This window comes from Haplochromis burtoni, unplaced genomic scaffold (genome assembly GCF_018398535.1).
Source record: "Haplochromis burtoni strain Fernald_Lab_line unplaced genomic scaffold, NCSU_Asbu1 Contig_322, whole genome shotgun sequence".
In the NCBI taxonomy this organism is placed as follows: domain Eukaryota; kingdom Metazoa; phylum Chordata; class Actinopteri; order Cichliformes; family Cichlidae; genus Haplochromis; species Haplochromis burtoni.
In genome coordinates, this window is record NW_024582683.1 from 283,005 (window position 1) to 291,158 (window position 8,154).

Below are 8,154 nucleotides of genomic sequence, written 5' to 3' on the forward strand. Positions count from 1 at the left end.
TTTCTTATGTTTTATGTATATAGATTTTTATTTACTAGGTCTTTGGGAATAACATTCATTGTCCAAAAATTCTATTAGATGATTTAACTAAAGAAATCGGAAAAGCTATGAGTTTTTTTATGTTTAGGTTATAGTCTGTTAGTAACATACAATTTAAAATAGTTTATTTTTCTAAGTTGTCTGTTACGTGTAGACACGGCACTAGTTCATCTCCTGAATTACTACATTGTAACTGAACGTACACACTGAATATACACACACTTTTCCCTCGAGTACAAGCATACTGTGCACTTTCCTGTCTGGCCACACGAGGCCGCTGCACACATGTATCTCAAGAAACTGATTTAAAGAACACAGTTGCTCTTTAAGCTATTGTGCTCCTTATTTATTTATTTATTTTGCAAAGATAAGTACAGAAAAAGAGTGGACATGTCCATACACTACCAGTCAAAGTTTGGGCATGCCTTCTCATTTAATAGTTTTTCTTTATTTTGACTACTTTCTACATTGTAGATAGATACTGACAACATCAAATATATGAATATATATATTACTAAATATATGGAATTGTGTAGCAAAAAAAAAAAGAAGATAAATAACTCTAAATTGTTTTATATTTTAGATTCCTCAAAGTAGCCACCCTTTGTTTTGTTGACAGCGCTACAAACCCTTGGCCTTCTCTCAATGAGCTTCATGATGTAGTCACCTGATATAGTTTTCACTTGACAGGTGTGCCTGTCAGGGTTCATTTGTGGAATTGCTTACCTTCTTAATGGGTTGGGACCATCAGTTGTGTTGTTTAAAGGTCAGGTTGGTACACAGCTGACGGCCCTATTTGACAACTGTTAGAATTCATATTATGTCAAGAACCAATGATCAAAGTAAAGAGAAACGACAGTTCGTTATTACTTTAAGAACTGAAGGTTAGTCAGTCCAGAACATTGCAAAACTGGCTCACATGAGGACTGCCCCAGGAAAGGAAGACAAAGAGTCCCCTCTGCTGCTGAGGAAAAATTCATCCGAGTCATCAGCCTCAGAAATCACAAGTTAACAGCACCTCAGATCGGAGCCCAGATAAATGCCACACAGAGTTCCAGTAGCAGACACATCTCTACATCAACTGTTCAGAGGAGACTGAATCTTGCCTTGATGGTCAAATAGCTGCTAAGAAACCACTAGTAAGGAAAAGCAACAAGCAGAAGAGATTTGTTTGGGCAAAGAAACACAAGGAATGGACATTAGACCAGTGGAAATCTGTGCTTTGGTCTCATAAGTTCAAATTTGAGATCTTTGGTTCCACCTCTTTATGCAACGCAGAAAAGGTGAACAGATGAACTCTACATGCATGGTTTCACCATGAAACATGGGGGAGGAGGTGTGATGGGATGGGGATGCCTTGCTGTTGGGAATTTATTCAAAACTAATAGCACACTGAACCAAGGTGGCTACCACAGTATCCTACAGCAACGTGCCATCCCATCCCGTTTGCATTTAGTTGGACAATCATTTATTTTTCAAAAGGACAATGACCCCAAACACACCTCCATGCTGTGTAAGGACTATTTGACCAAGGAGGAGAGTGATGGAGTGCTGCGCCAGATAGACCTGGCCTCCAGAGTCACCTCACCTAAACCCAATCGAGAGCAAAAGGGCCAACAAGTGTTCAGCATCTCTGGGAACTTCTTTAAGACTGTTGAAAAACCATTTCAGGTGATGACCTAATGAAACTCATGGAGCTATGCCAAGAGTGTGCAAAGCAGTAATTAAAGCAAAGGGTGGCTATTTTGAAGAATCTAAAATATAAAACATGTTTTGAGTTATTTCACACTTTTTGTTTACTACATAATTCCATATGTGTTCATTCTTAGTTTTGATGCCTTCAGTGAAAATCTACAATGTAAATAGACATGAAAATTAAAAAAAAAACATTAAATGAAAAGGTGTGTATATATGTATATTGTATGAAAGAACAATGGCAACAAGAACACTTCTTCTTGTGTATGATTTTGGGAATGGGATGTTGCTAATGGATCCTTTGGGCTAGGTGTTGGAGTGGGTGGGCCCTCTTTGGATCAGGCTTGTTCCAGCACATCAGAAATTTGGTGCATTTGAAAGCCGGGTCAACGCCTTGTGCTCTGTGTCACGTTCTTGGCTGCTTCGGAGCACTTTCTGGGACGTGGCATGGTTCATTAACCTGCCGAAGGAGACTGCTCCCATTAAGGTGTGCTGTTGCTATTGTTTGTGATGTGCTTGGACTGCAACAGTGATTAGGTGGATGAAAGTCATAATTTATGGTTTAATAGTAGAATATCTGTGTGTAAGCACAGAGATAATATTTTTCTCCCTATGCTAAATCTCTTTAAGTGTGCTCTTGCGTGATACATGGTAGGTTCATATTTAGCTCAGTGAAAAAAGATACCAACCTGGTCCACTGTTATGATGATGGCTGCGAAGCAACAAACCCGCCCATAAAACATAATGCCAAATTAATACCTCTATAAATACACACGACAGATCAAGTGCTGAGAGTGCATAGCTTCATGTCCATACCTCACCCCCTGACTGGTAGCACCTGTTTCTTTTTCCCAATAAGAGGTTATATTTTATAAAAATCTAAATTACTCTTGTCAGTTGTTCCATTCCTTACATAAAATCCAAATTATGCCACTGAGAAGATGTTGACATCAACGAGCTCCTGTCTGGAGACTCTTCAAGCACTATAACCAATGGAAACCAACAACAAAACACTGAGAGATCAGAAGGAAAAACTGCTCTCTAAGCAGCAAAGCTGGAGAGGAGGTGCTGTTAAATGTTGGGCTTTCTCTTAATGGGTTCTGGGTTGCTGTGGTTCACTTTAAAGTAGCTTAGTGGTTCCAATTGTGGTGTCTCATGCTGACCTCATTCAGCCTCACATTTTGAGTCTGGCCTTTCCTTTCTCTTGCCTCCCCTGTATCTCGCTGACCAAATTATTTCCACCGTAGTGGCATAGACTTGGTGCTCCACTGAGTGCACTGACAGGAAGGGGATAAAAACAGAAACCTTGTTTCCATGGCACACCAAAACAAACTCTCAGCGTGAGACAGTTGTGTGGCTATTATTTAGTGGCAATGACACGACCAAGGTCACTCCAGGGAAACACAGATGAAGGGAAGGAAATGCAGTTGTCTAATGCAAAAGGCAGAGATGTCAGAGAGACTTCAAAATTCCCACTTGGAGCCCAGAATAGATTCCTTCCTTCGGCATGCCAAACTTTCCTTCTCTCTCTCCTTGCATGTCCCTCTGAGATTTCCATTATATGATTTCTTTTAATTTATTTATTTTTCTTTATCCCAGCTCTCCAAGCAGGAGAGCTTTGTCTGCAATTACTGGATAAGCTTCCAGTGCTACTGCCACCAGCTTTGGTTGTTCTTCCCCATTCAATAATTCAGTTGTCACGACATGAAACTATGATCAGAAGACAGCGTCGTCAGCCTTCCTATAAACTTAACCGGACAGGATTTATGATCTTGAGAGCGATTTAGATGATGGCGCACGGCTCTTTGAGAGACAACTCCCTCTCAGAGCGCAGAAAGACAAGGTGACCTTGTGGAAACCTAGTCAGCTAAAGATTTATTATTAAAAAGAAGCATCTTTGCTTTAGTAATTAAAATGAGGGATGAGGTGATCTGATTGATAGAATTCTGTAAGTTATTAAAAAAAGAGGGGAATAAGGATAATAATAAAAATTAATGCTTAGTATCACACTAGCACACACTATATTCACATAATATAAATCTAATGACATGTAACACATCCAAGGACATGAATTCGCTCATCCAAAGCCAAAGCTTATTAAGGCTGCACCAGATTTTCCTTTATTTGAGCATATACAGCATCTGGTTTCAAGTTTTTAAATCTTGAATAAATAGTTAAAGATCGAAAGAGTATGTTTAATGCTGCTTTATAAGTAATTACTAGCAGATTTTATATTCTGCTCTGCGTGAGTTAGCACAGAAAGCTGAGGCTTGCAGATATTTTTCATATGCCACAATTTAGATGGTGTTGTTTTCCATTAAAATAAATTGCTTCTTTTAAAAACATCACCAGTACGGCTCAGCTTTGTTCTTGTTCAGTAAAACAAAAAAATCAACAACCCCACCACATATGGAAACATATGCATATGCTCAGACAGGCATCCACCTTTCCAGCATTCTGTCTATAGATGACTCTAAGTGTGCTGTAATGGTATTAACTTTAATGTAGTTCCTTGCTATTACAAATATCCCACAGATGGATCTTTTGTTCTGGGATTAATAAGATGAAATCCAAGTCTTTGTCATTTACAGACAGAGCAGCTATAGCTGTATAACGTCACTGGGTGGAGACTAAAGAGGGCAGATTAAGAGCTTCATGTAAAGTTGTGTGTAAATGTTGACCTGAAATATGGATTCAAGTAAATCAAAAACAGACCGTGACAATTTGGAGAGTGACTTAAACGCAACAAGTAAGAATGTGTGAGTCAAAGGTATGTTAGATGTGTCTAACATAGCTTGTATGCATTTCAGTCATGGAAAATACTGAAGTATGAATCAGACTTTGACAGACATTAAAGCACTGAATCTGGTATGACACACATGTAGTTGATCAGATATTAGAGTATTGGCTTTATGGACTTCATGCAAGCAGAGAGTGAAATCAGGAAAATGTACACATAAGCATATATAAATGGGTAGGGCACTTCATTCATTCAAAATGCTAACTAATCCATCCATCCATCCTCGTAGTGATAATATCCATGGGTTACTTTTCACCTATTCTTTAGCTCAATATATATTATATAAAAAAGGAAATGATCGATAAGTGAAAAGAACAGAAATGGCTCTGCTCCTTCTTGGTGACAGAACTATGTGTAAACACAGCAGCTGTGAAGAGTAGAGTGCTTAACATTAAAAGAGTTCACAAAAAGTTCAGCAAATACATGAGAGTGTATTTTTAAAAGGTCGTGTCCTGTTCTGCTGCGTTAAGTTACTAAACTGCACCTTATTATTACATTCTACTGGAAAACATTGTCACTAGCTTTGCGTAGAAGCTCCTACTGGCATCTTGGCCTACCTGCGAAGCAGATGGCTTAAATTCCACATACTGAAAGTAAGGTAATGGACATGGCAGGCTGGGACATGATAAGGCCAGACAGTTAATTGTTGGGGGGATGGGAGGGCTGTCTTTGTCCACTGTGTAACCATAGAAATGAAATGTGATGTCATGATTAAATCAGCTCATATTAAAACCAAATGTCTCCGCAGTCAGACACCTTCCTAATGTCTGACCTCACGAGAACCCTCAGACCTCAAACACAAGTTAATGCTACTGTTAATAAACCAATTAGACACCAGTCTGAGACTGAACTTTTACAAATAACATTGAACAGATTTAGTAACATAACTGCAGCCAACATGGGAATTCTCGTAATGGCCCCTAGAAAATGCACCCCCATTACACTGCTTCCTTTATGTACTTGGTAATGAGATTTTTCTATGTGCTGTGGGCATTCATGAACAACAATCACTGTGGAGCTACCTGAGAAAAATGCAGCTCAGAATAAACTTAGGTCATGGGAAATTGTTTACTTTTGTGAAAATGCCTTGACTACAGTAACATGACGGATGGAGCAGGCTTCTGTTTGTCAGGTAGTGTGACCAAAATGAAATTAAACATATCACCTTATCAAATTTTATTTTATTTTACTTTTTACTGAAAGTTTTTCAGTGGTTTCAGACTCCAAAACGTTTATACAGGATATAGCACAGAAGGAAACATTTAAAATGTTTTCTACTGCACTGTAAACCCAAACACTCAGAGTACTTTTAAGTAATGTAACTTTTAAAAAACAGTCTTACCAACTCAATTAGCTTAAGTTTATCTTACATTTTCTTTCATTTGAGTTAGTTCAATTTATTATTTTTGATCAATTTCAAATATTTTGCATATTAAGTACCTACTACTTAAAAAATATTATTACTCATAAACATAAACAATCATAAACAAACATAAAAGATATTTGTCTTTGATCTGATATAACAGCTGACATTATTTAGCTTCTGAGAAAAGCCAACAGAGTAAAAGTAAAATGTTCTTGTCTTTTATCGGTTGCTCACAGGTTGTTGCACTAATATTATGCATAAAGTTTAACAAATTCTTTTTGCTCTTTTTGGTTGATTTTATTTCTTTGTGAAATATTACATAAAAAAAAAAATAAACATTACAAAATCTGCATTATTTTCAAGCTGTAAAAACAATCAACTGGCCTTTAGATTTTTAATTTTGTTCATGTCCAGTCACATATGAAGATCCGCCCACTGCACGTGGTTTGATTTTAAAATGTGAGCAAGTGGGATTAAAGACTCATTGAAAAGCCAGAAACACCAGCTGTCAGGTGGCTCAGTCTTCATCACTGTTGACCAATAATGACATCGTTTGTATCACAGTAAGTATTCTAATTTTCTTTAGATTTGTCTTTTTTCCAAGCCATTTTGGTGAAAAGCAAAACAAAGCAGTTCTCATTCTCATACGGTTAGCAAACAGTTAATAAGCTAACATGGAATAAGCTAATGTAGCTGCTTCGCTAAATTAGCTGACTGAGTTAGCAGCGGTAGCTGAGACAGACTACTAAATCTACTTTGCCACTATCCCTCCTCTGCACATATCTAAACCATCTCAGCCCGTTTACTTGTCACTTGGATTCGGTGGACACAGAACAGGTTACTGTCTAGAACACAGATAATCTGTTTATCTGTTACCTACCCATATATAGTTTGTTCTAAAAAACAAAACAAAAAACTACAAAAATACAGAGTTATAACTAAAATAATACACAGCTTTCAAACATAACTCTTGCTGGGTGAGTCTTAAACACACAAAAGTGTTATAATGATTTGCAGAATCAGTATTATTCAGTATTAGACTTGAGTTATTTTCTTTATGTAAAAAATAGTAATTTAAATACCACATCTAGTGTGTGCTCTCTAGAGAGAGAAGACTGCAGCTGTAGTAGGTCTCTACAATCAAAGCCTTGGGTTTCACATAATAAACTATTATGCATCTGGATAAACAGAAGAGGGGTGGTGGAAGGTGGATAGAAACTGCACTCAGGCAAATACCATTTCCTTTTACTCTCTTCTCCTGCTTTCCTCCTTCTGCTACTTTTCCCTCTTCATCCCACTGCCGTTATACTTTTTTTCTTCACAAACTATTTCCATTTCAGTCTTTATTCAGTTTTCCTACCAAAGAAATACATAGACTACAGTTTGTGTGCACTTTGTGGTTTAAGCCCTACTGTTTCAGGAAACTGCCAGAGATATTTGATTCACTTTCTCTGAGTTGTTTGATCTGTGCTCCCCAAGGGCTCTCACATGCAGCTTTCCATGTGGGAAAAGAACAACAAATGAATTAATTCCAGTGTCACATCCAGCAGAAATAAACACACCCACCCAGCAGACCCAAATAGATACAAAATAAAAGCAATGGTAAACAGACACAAAAAATGTTTTCATTGGCTACCTTTCTGTTGTTTTCAAGTGTCAAATAAGGGTATTTGCAACCTGATTTAAATAAAGTTTATTTAAGTAATCCTGTAAAAAACAAATTACAACCTTACTGATTTTATAGGAAGCAAGAGAATAAGTAACAACAAGGTGTTGCTAATCAAATACACTCCATTAATTAAACATCAGCAAGTGTGACCACCTCTGTAAAAGTAGAGGTTTTGGCAGTTTGCTGGTCTGGACCATTGAAGTGTGTTAACACAATGTTACAGTCTTACCAGGAGTAGATTTCCTGGCAAATTCACCCCAAGGTCAGACCGTGCAAAGCTCAGAAACTGCAAAAAACCCAAGAACTACATTTCAGACTCCACAGGCATCAATTACTATGTTAAATGTTGAAGTTCATTGTAGTGCAATTAGAAGAAGCCTGAAGAAGTATGCTTTATTTGGAAGGGTGGCCAGAAGGAGGCCTCTTGTCTCTCAAAAGAACATGCAAGCATGGCTTCAGTTTACAAAGTTGAGTTTGAACAATCCACTAAACTTCTGGGACAAAGTCCTTTAACCAGATGAGACAAAAATAGAGATGCCTGGCTCATCCAAGTAACTTGGGTTAACTCTGAAGAAGGCAGTTCAC